A 12,149-nucleotide genomic window follows, 5' to 3' on the forward strand; every position below is an offset into this window, starting at 1 on the left:
ATGGGTTTTAAGGATTCGAAAAAAGGCTACTTTCCTTACATATTTAATATCAAGGAGAATGAGAACTATGTTGGCCCCCATCCGGAACTGCATTACTATGGTGTGAATACCATGATGGCTAAAGAAAAAGATGAGTTTTTGCAATGGTATGCAACTGTTTCCACAGAATGAAATAAAGGCTTACTGCGTGAATGATGTGGTCATCTTGAGAGAGGGTTGTATGCGCTACAGACCCGAGTTCCTGGAGTGTGGTGGTGTTGACCCATTCTGGTCAATTACGATTGCTTCGGCTTGAATGAAAGTCTTTTGCAACAGATTCCTCACCAAGGACACCATTGCATTGGTCCCCTCAGACAACTACAACCGTTGTCAGAAGACATTCTCAAACAGCTCAATCCAGTGGCTTGAATATGTGGCCTCCGATGAGAATATATCAATACAGCACGCCCTGAACAGGGGTGCCTACTACGTTGATGGATATGCTGAACGCGATGGTTTTAGCACGGTCTATGAATTTCTATGTTGTTTCTGGCACGGTCACCCAAAGTGTCATTGTTCAACAAGCATCAATCCAATGACAAAGATTCATTATGGGTTGATGCACCTGCAATGGTTGACAAAGCTAGAGACTTTGAAAGAACAACACAACGTACATGTTCAATACATATGGGAGTGTGAGTGGAACCGGCTTAAAAACACATCCGCAGATATCAAAGCTTTCTTGAAGACCTTTGGTGCTCCAAGGCGCCTTGACCCTCAGGATGCTCTTTTTGGTGGTTGTACTAATGCGATTCATCTGAAGTTTACGGCTCGAGAAGGGGAGACTATTCAGTATAACGATGTCTGTAGTCTTTACCCATTCTGCAACAAGACAAAGACTTATCCGATTGGGCATCCAGACATAATCTTTCGAGATTTCAAACCACTAGACAACTACTTTGGTATTGTTAAGGCTACAGTGTGTCCACTTTGATAGAGGTCCAATACCCGCATACGTGGAAAACTTTTACACGGGGCGAAAACGCATCACCCCGTTTTACCACACAGGGTTGGCGGTAAGCTGTTCTTTCCATTGTGTAGATTATGTGCAGAGTCTGAAAACCAGGTAAAAGTAAAGAGACAAAAAGCCAAAATTATATACATGTCTAGAAAGAACACTTCAGTTGCAAGGAAAAGAAAAACCATCAACCAATCTGGAGGTTTTCTACTGCCGTTACTAAGCGTTGCAGTTCCATTCTTAACCAGTGTAATTGCATCGAGACAGGGTTAAACAACATGGAGCATGCTCAGAAAATGTTTCTGGTGCCACAACATCAGTTAGAAAAACTGCGAGAATCCAAAACGACTAGCACCGATGTAAGACAATCTGTTGAGAATGATTTGGACTAATCGATTGATGTGGTTTTTATTTTTGAATAATAAATTTGACATACACATGATTGGCTTTTCTATTTCTTCAACAACCATGGCACAAATTAAACGTTTCACAAGATTGAGCATGTTGTATGCAATTAAACATTTGCTTATCACGCTTACTCTGGTACATCTTAGCTACAAACTTTGAGACTAGGGCATCATTTTCTCGTAAATCATCAGCATAAAAAGACATAAAATCTTTATAACTCAGACCTTTTGTCATTAGAAAGAGAAAGAACAAACAATGCTGTCCACACGTGGTTGAAACCAGGTCCTGTACTTGTTTTGAACTGTATTCCACATTCTCACAGGTTTTCAGAAAGGCCTTGATTGAAATATGTAAAATCTTCCAAAACTGTCATAAAACCTTCCAATGCCATCATCCGTTATGTAAATAGCAAGCCAGTGCTCTCCAGGTTGATTGCTTGGGTGTGTATTAACAATCATCATTGATGCAACATCTCGGACAGGCACCCTAGGTAGTTGGTCACTTGCCAGCACACCATAGAAATGGGTCCTAGATGAAAATTGGTTCACCACACTGGTCAACTCTGCGGTATTCATTTCCACACAGTTCTCCTAATAGTAGTCAACCAGTTTGACACTTCGATAATGGAGTCAAAGATTGAATGAACAACTAAATTAATTGTGTGGGGTAGTGGTTGTCTGAACCTCATCTCAAGTCGTACATTCCCTGACTTGATCAAGGATATGTGCTGACCACATTCCTCGTCTGGCGCGCAGTTGAATGCATAAAGGGCATAGCCGTGTAAGAAGTCCGACCTGTCAATAGCCAAGGCTTGGTCCTTTAGGTGTTTTCCTGAAGCTAAGGCCAATTGGTAAAATTCATGCACTGCTGACCCTGTTGTGTAATTTGGTTGGAATGGTTTGCTAGGAAATTGCTGACCATCTACATACATAGCCATAAACTCCAAATTATAATGTTTGAAATTAAATGGATTCTTTGTGTAACTTCCGGTAAAACTGTCATTGTCCACCAATCCGATTACAATACATTTTGGCAGAGGTCCTAAAAATAGGTTTTCCTGGTTACAAACACGACCCCCAGCCGGTAAACTAAATGTCTTCATACACACTCTTTCAATTGGGTACTTGGCATTGGTTGAGAGTAGCGCTTGAGCGTGTCCAAGTTTCACGGCTGGCGAAACAGACACTTTCTTGACAAATAGTGATGCTGATAGTATATGCAAACGATAACGCACATCCCCGACCCCCATAAGGCAGAACTCATCTTTACCGCGCACCATCCTAACCTTTATGTCAACGCCGTTTAACATAAGTTTCTCTTGAAAGAAGATATCGCTATGAATAGGGCCGATCATTTAAAATGTTGTGCTATCCGCCGAATAGGCTGCCCTTTTCGTAAGTCCATCGTTCTCGCCTGCAGGGTCCGTAACATCCATGTGACCTGCGGCATCCTTGTAAAACAACCCAGCTGAAAACTGTGTCTTTAATGTATCACATCCATAATTCAGAATGCTCTCTATAACGGCTCTGTAGGGGTATGTGTTGCTACTCTGGCTAATTAAACGATCACCCAAGGAGACATCCACTTGTGAAAATAGGGTGGCTATCGGATAGTTGATAACCCCAACACGGGCTCCGGCATCAATATTAGTTCAGTCCGGTTTAGTGACTTTTACACGTAGGTACAGCAAAGTATTGTTTAGATCAACGTAGTCTTCGCCATTCCCGGCAATAAAGAACTCCAGAGGGGCTGCGTCTGATATTGCTGATAGGGTCGGTATTTCAATGTATGTATTTTTCTCAATAGATGTCTGTGTGAATGGAACTGTGAATAAATCCAACTCTGTCTTCATACATTCGCCAGACATACGGTGTAGGAGTGCCATCTCTCTAAAATATATTCTTAATCAGATTTGTCGTTTTCCCTTTGAGTGTCCTCCGGGGTGTATGTCCTCTTTAACCTTGGCTCTTGTTTTTGTCTCATTCTTGCGTTTTTTACTCTTGGGTAGGCTCCGCCTACCAGGTGGTCTCTTTCTAACACCTCGAGACATAACCATTAATCCAGAACCATCCTGCTGTTTTGTTTGTCGTTACATAACACTGTTGACAACATCGCCGACTATATTCCTAGCCGTACTCTTCAGATGTGGTTTTGCTATGGAGAACCCACGCTTCAACAAAGGTATTGCCATCCGGAAAAGCCCTCGGAAAAGGCCCCCTAGACCGGCCCCATACATTGCTGAGCTACCATGATACCCTGGTAAACCGTTACCGGCCTGTGTTGTGTAGTATTCAACATACCTTTGAGGATCATCATAGAGCTTCTGCAGGTGCATCTTAAACTCTAAAAGATTGTTTGACGGGTCTGAAGTGTAATTTTGCAATCACCTTCCCCACTACAAATGAAACCAGCTGGTTTTGATCAGATTTTACTTCAATACAGATCTCATCAAATTGTCTCTTACTAAGAGGTACGTAGTGTGGCTTGTCGTACGTCACTGTGACAACTTCATTCTTTCTCCCTGTAACATGTACAGTTCGCAGCAGTGGGACATGACTGTCACCAACACATTGATAATCAATTATATCTGTGTAGATGTATAGGGTGTTAAACCCTGCCAGAATATCTGTGGGGTATGTTCCGTACCATGTGGCGGACCACCACTCGCCTGGTTTTAACCCCAATATCTGTTCCAGTTTTGCGCTAAATTTCAAACTAAACTGGGGCTCACCTTTTAGAAACACTCTATTTTTAAATTAATCGTACCCCACCGATAAACCATGTGTTTTTATATGACTGTTGAGCTCTATCACTAGTTTTAATATGCTGCTGTAATAACCGGTGTCGAGTTCATATTTCCAAGTTTTGTCGTTTTTCAAGTCAAGTAGTTCAAATGCGTTTTCGCCCCGTGTAAAAGTTTTCCACGTATGCGGGTATTGGACCTCTATCAAAGATACTTCCCAATCGCCTTTCAAATCTATACCTTTGGCAAATTTAGTGGTATAAGCACGAACTTGTGTTACTTGGATAGACATGTCTCGATGAGTTACTGGGCAGCGTTATGTAGAAGCCACCGTCACCCATGCTGATCGCAGTCAATGTAAATGACGTGATCCTGTAAATCCTGGAGTTTTATACAGTTTCTAGGTCAACCACTTGTTCTGATGGTATCCAGCTGTTGAATTTCTCAGGCCACCAAGCCACTTCACAAGACACATTTTCCTCCCTTTCTGTACTTTCTCATTCAAAACTGCTTCCACTTTAAAAGTTTTATCCTTAGCCACGATTATTTTCAGCAATTCCTGTTCATAAAAGGTCCCAACTATCACATCACCATCGTAATCTTTTATTCTATATACAGGAGGTACCCGAGGAATACATTCTGTTATTGTAAAATATTCATCTGTGTACCCTTTTTCATAGCCTTTTGTAAACGCACCTCTCAGCTTTGAGAGTCTCACAGTATCCCCAACCTGGAACTTGTAGCTTTGATTACCATTTCTCGTTAATGTTGTGCCATACAGGTTCTTGAGAACTAATCTAACATTTTCTTCACAAACGTCAGCAGGCTTCATCTTATTAGACCAATGGTAGCTATGGTTGTACCCACAAACTAAATCTTGAATAACCTCAACATAGCGGTGGGTGTTGGCTGCTGTCAGATACCTCCACATTCGTGATTTAATTGTTTTATTAAACCTCTCAACGATACTCGCTTTGACATCATTTCCTGTAGCAAAATATTTTATGTTGTACTTCTTCATCAACATTTCAAAATGTGAATTAAAAAACTCCTTCCCCTTGTCTGTTTGGACTTTTTGTGGTGTTCTTCCTTCTTTTAATATGTCTTCAAATGCTCGCTTTACCTCTATAGCGCTTTTATTTCTCAGCACGCGAATCCATGCATATTTGCTTAATACATCTATGCATGTTAACATAAATTTCATGTTATCGTTTTCCACACTGTAAGCACTCATGTCAACCAAATCCAGCTGAAATTGTGAATTTATATCATGAACAATAACTCTATTTCTTTTAAAATGTCTAGCTACAGGCCTGTGTAGCGTGTATGTATCCTGGGCGAGCAGCCAGTCATTGGCCTCACCATTTTTGAGGATCTCCCCGGTTTTTTCCAAGTATGCTCTTTTCAAACCCTCTCTACCCACATAAGCACCTGGGTTTGCCGGGTCATAGTAAATACTTTTCATAACCTGTTCAGACATTGTAGTGTTCGAGCATTAATGAGAATTAATACATGTTTAACAATGTTTTATTTGAGTTTTCGAAATTACACAACCAATATATTCAGAAAAGTTACACAAACATTCAGATTTCTCATAGTCTTTGTTTATATACATGTTAACATGAGAACTGAAGCTACCCTGGCCTTAGACAACAGACTCTTTGCTTTCATCACACCATGACCCCGCTGCGTCGCATACAACATCCTCATTAAATTTATCCATGTACTCATCCCTGTTCTCACTCAGTCTCTGTGTGATGTTCGGCTCCAACTTGGGCTCGTGCAGAAAGTTCTCAGCGGCCTCGTGAACATCAGTCATCAGTGTGTGAAAACCAGATGCGTGCAAAAGCCTTGACCAACACATGTTTCAGTCGCGGTGTTAAAACTGTCGCCACAATGTCATCATAATGGGCCTCAAAAAAATACTCAGGCGGTTTGAGACATGAATGTCTTGTCTGGCTCGGGTGGTCCACTTCGCATCCGATGCATGCTTTGTGTAGAATAGCCCCAACAACGTTTTCCAGAATCATACCCATTGTTGCTTTGATGATCTTTAAAATTTTTGGTGCAAGTTGTTTATCCATTTTGTGATAACTCTTGTTAGCATTTGAAAGGTATGACAGGTTAAGAGGACCTAGTTGATCACCAACCCTGTCAATCCAATGGTAGTTTCTTGTTGGGTATGCCGGTGGAATCGAGCTGTCTGGGTCGGGGGTTCCGTAGAAGGCTTCAGCGTTGTCATCCCAGGCGTCACACAGCCAGTCCTCAGCCTTGGGTTCTTCAATCACCGCTTGGTTGTAATCTTGAGACATGTTTCATAAATTCTTCCGACTGCTTGAATGTCACCGGCGGTCTGTCGGTTTTTATGCTGTGCTGATGAAGGTGTTGGCTTAAGGCGGGGCTTCGGGGTCTTAGGTCAGTCGATCAGTCCGCAGTCACAAACTAACGCAGAGTCATACTCTTTCAGCCCCTCGACAACTTTAAACAGTACATCTACTGTATTATGTGGGCCTTGTTTTGGCCCCAAATAAAACACTTTTCGAAAGGTGCCCCATAAACTGGCATTAAAAACCATTTGATCAGTCACACCAGCCTTAAACACTTGGCCTTCTGGTAATTCATAAAATGCAACCTCCGGTTGTTCTGGGTTGAAGATGTATCCCCCGATCCGACCATCATCCAATTTCCACTCCTGTGCCACCATATCCGGGTGTAATTGATGGATTCGGGTTAAACTCTGCATCGGTTTCTTCGGGGCTGGCATGTTGATTGCATCTCTGCGGTCCATTTGCAATTTCTTACCAAATCGCTGAGCTGTGTTTAAGCTGTTAGCTTTCACCGGTGTTTCACCCAAAACATTGATAGCTGCACAATCCTCCATATTTTGTAATGTGTAGGTAAGTTCGCTCAGGCAAGACTGAATGACCAACCCCGATGTCGGCGTGGTTTAAATACACATACCACGCCAGTCAACCCATAAAACATGAAAGGTTAACAACCACCGTTTGTATGCCAGCTGTTGCACCACTTGTCAGAAGATAAAACACCAGGGTTTTATATTCGTCGAACACCATTTGCTGTACACCAAAGACCTTACCGCTGACACAACACTTATTTACTGCCTGGGAATTCAACATTCCGGAACCCTAAGCCCCATTTGTTAATCATCAAACATAACCCACCTGTTATAACACTAGTCTGGTTTGCTCATCAGGCGTTGTAAAACATCAAACACTGACACATCAAAGTAATCATAAATCACAAAGTCACCGGACATGCATATGTCACTCCTGAAGTCCCACCCTAACATACGTCATACCGGAAGTCCCACCCTAACATACGTCATACAGGAAGTCCCACCCTAACATACGTCATACCGGAAGTCCCACCCTAACATACGTCATGCCGGAAGTCCCACCCTACAAACCGGATGTCCCGCCCACCTGTCACATCAATATGGAAGTCCCGCCCCCCAGGGCCATAAATCACCATTCTGACACAATATACCCTACACTAACTACTCACATAAACCTGAACCTAATTAGGTAGTAGACTAATTACAGTATATGTATATGTACAGTATGGATAAAGACAGTGCACAGAAATGGGCATCAAAATCAGTTTATTTTTTTTACCGTTCAGGGGGAAAAAATTTATGCATGGTCACTTGAAAATCTTACTGCTGCAGATAAAAAAATAAATATTGACATAATTGTAATACTTGATTGTGAACCATGTTGTTCCTAACAAGCATTTCACACCACATGAATCAGTTAATAATCCCTCCCTGTCTAGCTAGTTACTGAGATTGACATGATAGCTAAATCCACATGAACAGGATGCTCAAATTGTTTGTTGTAGACATTCTTCCCCTAATTAGGGTTGGAAATCAGTCTATTTGCAATGGGCTGTGCACAGCAGCAGCTGAAACTGAATTCTATAGTGTTATGTTACGGCTGGCATCATGGAAACAACACACGGCTTGCTTTATAAAATAGCAACATATTAATAGTAGTTGGCTAGCTTTTGTTTGATGAACTTTGTATTTGTTGCACTGGTTAGCACAATCCCGTTCGTTTTTATGTAGCTAGGCATGGTTGTGTTGCCGACTTAGTTAACAGTACTATAACTGAGCAAATCATGCTAGTTTTCATGACAATGTCAAACCTAAATAATGTTGAACAAAACACCTTAACTAGTAGTAGATTGTCACTGCTGAGATGTACATATTAAAAAATAGTTTGGTTATTCCATCCTATGTCAGAAAAGTGTCTGCTCTTTCCTGTCACTCAAGAATCATGCAAATCTCCAGCCTGTGTGTATGTACAGTATAAGTAACCCTTCAAAGAAAAAATTACAACAAAAAGCAATCCTCTGTTTTCCTGTATATAGCCTTTCAGATATGTCCATGACCCTTTGAAAACCTCTGACAACCCAAATGTGGGTCGCAATTCACCAGTTGAGAAACACTGCTTTTCTTGAAGAATCAATGGATAAGTGTCATTAACATATAGGTAAAATTGTCTTTATCATCTTTTGGTGCCTTTAATGTAGCAACTCATAGTACATTTAAAAAAAAAATACATTTAGTGTTCACAGACAAATACACCTGTACAAAACTATAAATTCAAGAATCAAGGATCTTGTTCCACACTGAAGGCTTATGCACTCAAGGGGAGGGTTTTTGTTTGTTTAAATGGGCTGTCAGATGAGACATAGGCCTACTTTATTTGCACACCTTTTCTTAAAATAGGCTTTATTTGCATGACAAATATTATTTTTTCTTAAGTAAATGTAGTCTACATAATATGAAACCACACAATGGACAAGCATTAAGGACCAGAGTTTGAAACTGGAGACGTTAAATAAAATCATTACATATTTTATTCTATTTGGAGTAATCTATTAATACAAAATTAGAATAATCTGAAGAAAGGTAAGCTCACTCATTTTGTGTACTTACTGTTTTACTACTACAGTATGTATGGTCTTGATCCACCAAATGTGTATTTTGACTATTCTGAGTATGTAAGATGACTTGTTTCAATTTGCGAGACTGTAGACAAGCCGTTATAATTTGCATGCCTTTTTGTAGTTTTCTCGTTTTATGCTTGTATTTTAATAATGTTTGCTTTTTTAACATTTGAAACTGAAAAAATTGTGCAAACAAATAAAACTGAAAGTAGGATTTGAACTACAGTGCTTGCATTTCAGGTAAATTGTCAAGAGATCACCAGTTATAATTGTTAAAATAATAGTTAATGACAATAATCATATTTTTTTAAGTTGTTATATATTTTATCAAGTGAGATCCTGAGCAAATATCTAAACGTAACTGTTTCACAAATCACAAATCATGGTTAATTTAGAACTGTTTGTTTTGTCATCTACACTGATGAGCCAAAACATTATGACCACTATAGGTGAAGCAAATAACACTGCTCATCTCCTAACAAGGGAACATGTCAAGATCTGGGAAGATGGTTAGCGAGCAATTAGTTCTTCTAGTAAACGTGTTGGATGCAGAAGAAGTGGGCAGTAGTAAAGACCTGAGCGACTTTGACAAGGGCCAAATTGTTATGGCCAGGAGAATGTGTCAAAGGATCTCTGAAAAGGCATGGCTTGTGGAGTACTCCCGGTTAGCAGTGGTCCGAGGACGGACAAACCACAAACCAGCGACAGGGTGTTGGGTTCCCCTCGGCTCATCAATGAGCGAGGGCATCAATGACAATCTTGGCTGGTTCGAACCGACAGAAGGTTTACTGTGGCTGATGTCACAGAATATTGTAATGAAGGCTACGGGAGGAATGTGTCACAACACACAGTACATCTCACTCAACTGCGTATTGGGCTGCGTAGCCGCAGACCAGTCAGAGTGCCCATGATGACCTCTGTCCACTGTCAAAAGCGGACACAATAGGCACGCAAGCATCAAAACTGGAGCAATAGAAGCAGTAGAAGGTCGACTGGTCCGATGAGTCCCATTAGTAGTTGATATATTGTTTTTACTGTCACTTTGATGATTTATTATCCTGGCAGGTGAGACTTCCTGTTTGATGTGACAGATTGGCAGGACTTCCGGTTTTGTGGGTGGGACATCCTGGTGACGTATGCTAGGAGTGGAACTTCCGGTGTGAAGTATGCTAGGTGTGGAACTTCCTTTATGACATGCAGTGGATATAAAAAGTCTACACACCCCTGTTAAAATGCCAGGAAAGTGGAAAAAGGAGTGTGTAGACTTTTTATATCCACTCTATGCATGTCTGGGGGATGATATATGGCAGGGTGTGTGTGTGGCTTGTAATTTATGGTTGCTTTGATGTGTTTGATGTTTAACAATGAGTCTTCACGGGTCAGGCTTGTTATTTCCCCAAACATTCAATGTTACGATAAGTAAAACTAAGTTTGATGTTTAACAAGAGGGTGTTAAACTATCAAGTTAAATTCCCAAGTCAAACATAGGTTAAACAGGAGGCCCCACCCAACAAACCGGACGTCCCACCCATCAAACCAGAAGTCCCACCCACCTGTCACATCAAACCCAATATGAATTACTCCCATTTTCTTTTACATCACGTGGACGGCTGTGTACGTGTGCACTGTTTACCTGGGGAAGTGATGGCATCAAGAAGCACTATGGGAAGACGACAAGCTGGTGGAGGCAATGTGATGCTCTGGACAAAGTTGCTGAGAAACCCTGGGGCCGGGCATTCATGAGGATGCCAATTTGACCTGTGCGACCTACCTTAAAATTGTTGCCGACCAGGTATATCCCTTCATGGTAATGGTATTCCCTAATGGCAATAGTCTCATTCAGCAGGATAATGCATTCTGCCACACTGCACACATTGTTCCGGAATGGTTTGAGGAACAAGATAAAGAGTTCTAGGTATTGCCCTGGCCTCCAAATTTCTCAGATCTCAATCCGTGGGATGTGCTGGACCAACAAGTTCGATCCACGGCAGCTCCACTTCGCAATTTACAGGACATGAAGGATCTGCTGCTAATGTCTTGGATACCACAGTACCCCTTCAGGGGTCTTGTAGAGTCCATGCCTCAGCAGGTTGGCACTGTTTTGGCAGCACACGGAGGACCAACAGCATATTAGACAGGCTGTCATACTGTCAATGTTTGTGCATGCATATTCATTGAATAACCCTTTAACCTATAGCAGCTGTCAACAGAGATTCTTTAAATTACTGTAGCAACGGACCTTGTTTCTTACAATAGTATTTCTATCAATATCGGAAAATCTTCTTGCTAACAACCTATGATTGTAAACAGAAACCGGTTATGCTGTCATTTTACTTTTTTAAGTTTTATTCATTACTCAAAATGACAAAAAGAAACATCCCTGCTCATTGAAATCATTGATGATAACTAGGTGAGTAGAATTAATAAACATCAGATATACAAGTCAAGTCAAACCATTCCTGAACCATTTTTGCTTTGTGGCTTTTTCTTCCTTGGACCACTTTTGATAGTTACTGACCACTGTAGACTTGGAACACCCCACAAGGGCTGCAGTTTTGGAGATGCTCATAGCCATCACAATGTCCTTGTCAAAGTCACTCAGATTCTTAAGCTTGCCCATTTTTCCTGCTTCTGAGACATCAACTTTGAGGACAGAATGTTCACTTGCTGCCTAATTAATCCCACCCACCGACAGGTGCCATGATAACAAGATTATCAGTGTTATCACTTTACCTGTCAGCGGTCATAATGTTATGGCTGATCGGTGTATGTTAGGTGTTGTCCCTGTTTAATGCTGTGAACCTTCAATTATATCTTTCAGATTAAAAATAGCAACCCTGATCACTTGATAGGTGAGCAAATTAGTTATTACGTTTTAATGATTGCTTTTGTAGTTTTGTCATCAAAAGTTTTAATGTCCTTTGTTCTTGGTCATGTGGAGATATTGACATCTGTGTCCTTGTCTTGGGGATCAGAGAGATGTTGGATCTGAGCTAAGTTGGCCGCGACAGGATGAAGGTTGTTGGA

The sequence above is a fragment of the Esox lucius genome, chromosome 22 (assembly GCF_011004845.1).
Source record: "Esox lucius isolate fEsoLuc1 chromosome 22, fEsoLuc1.pri, whole genome shotgun sequence".
NCBI lineage: Eukaryota > Metazoa > Chordata > Actinopteri > Esociformes > Esocidae > Esox > Esox lucius.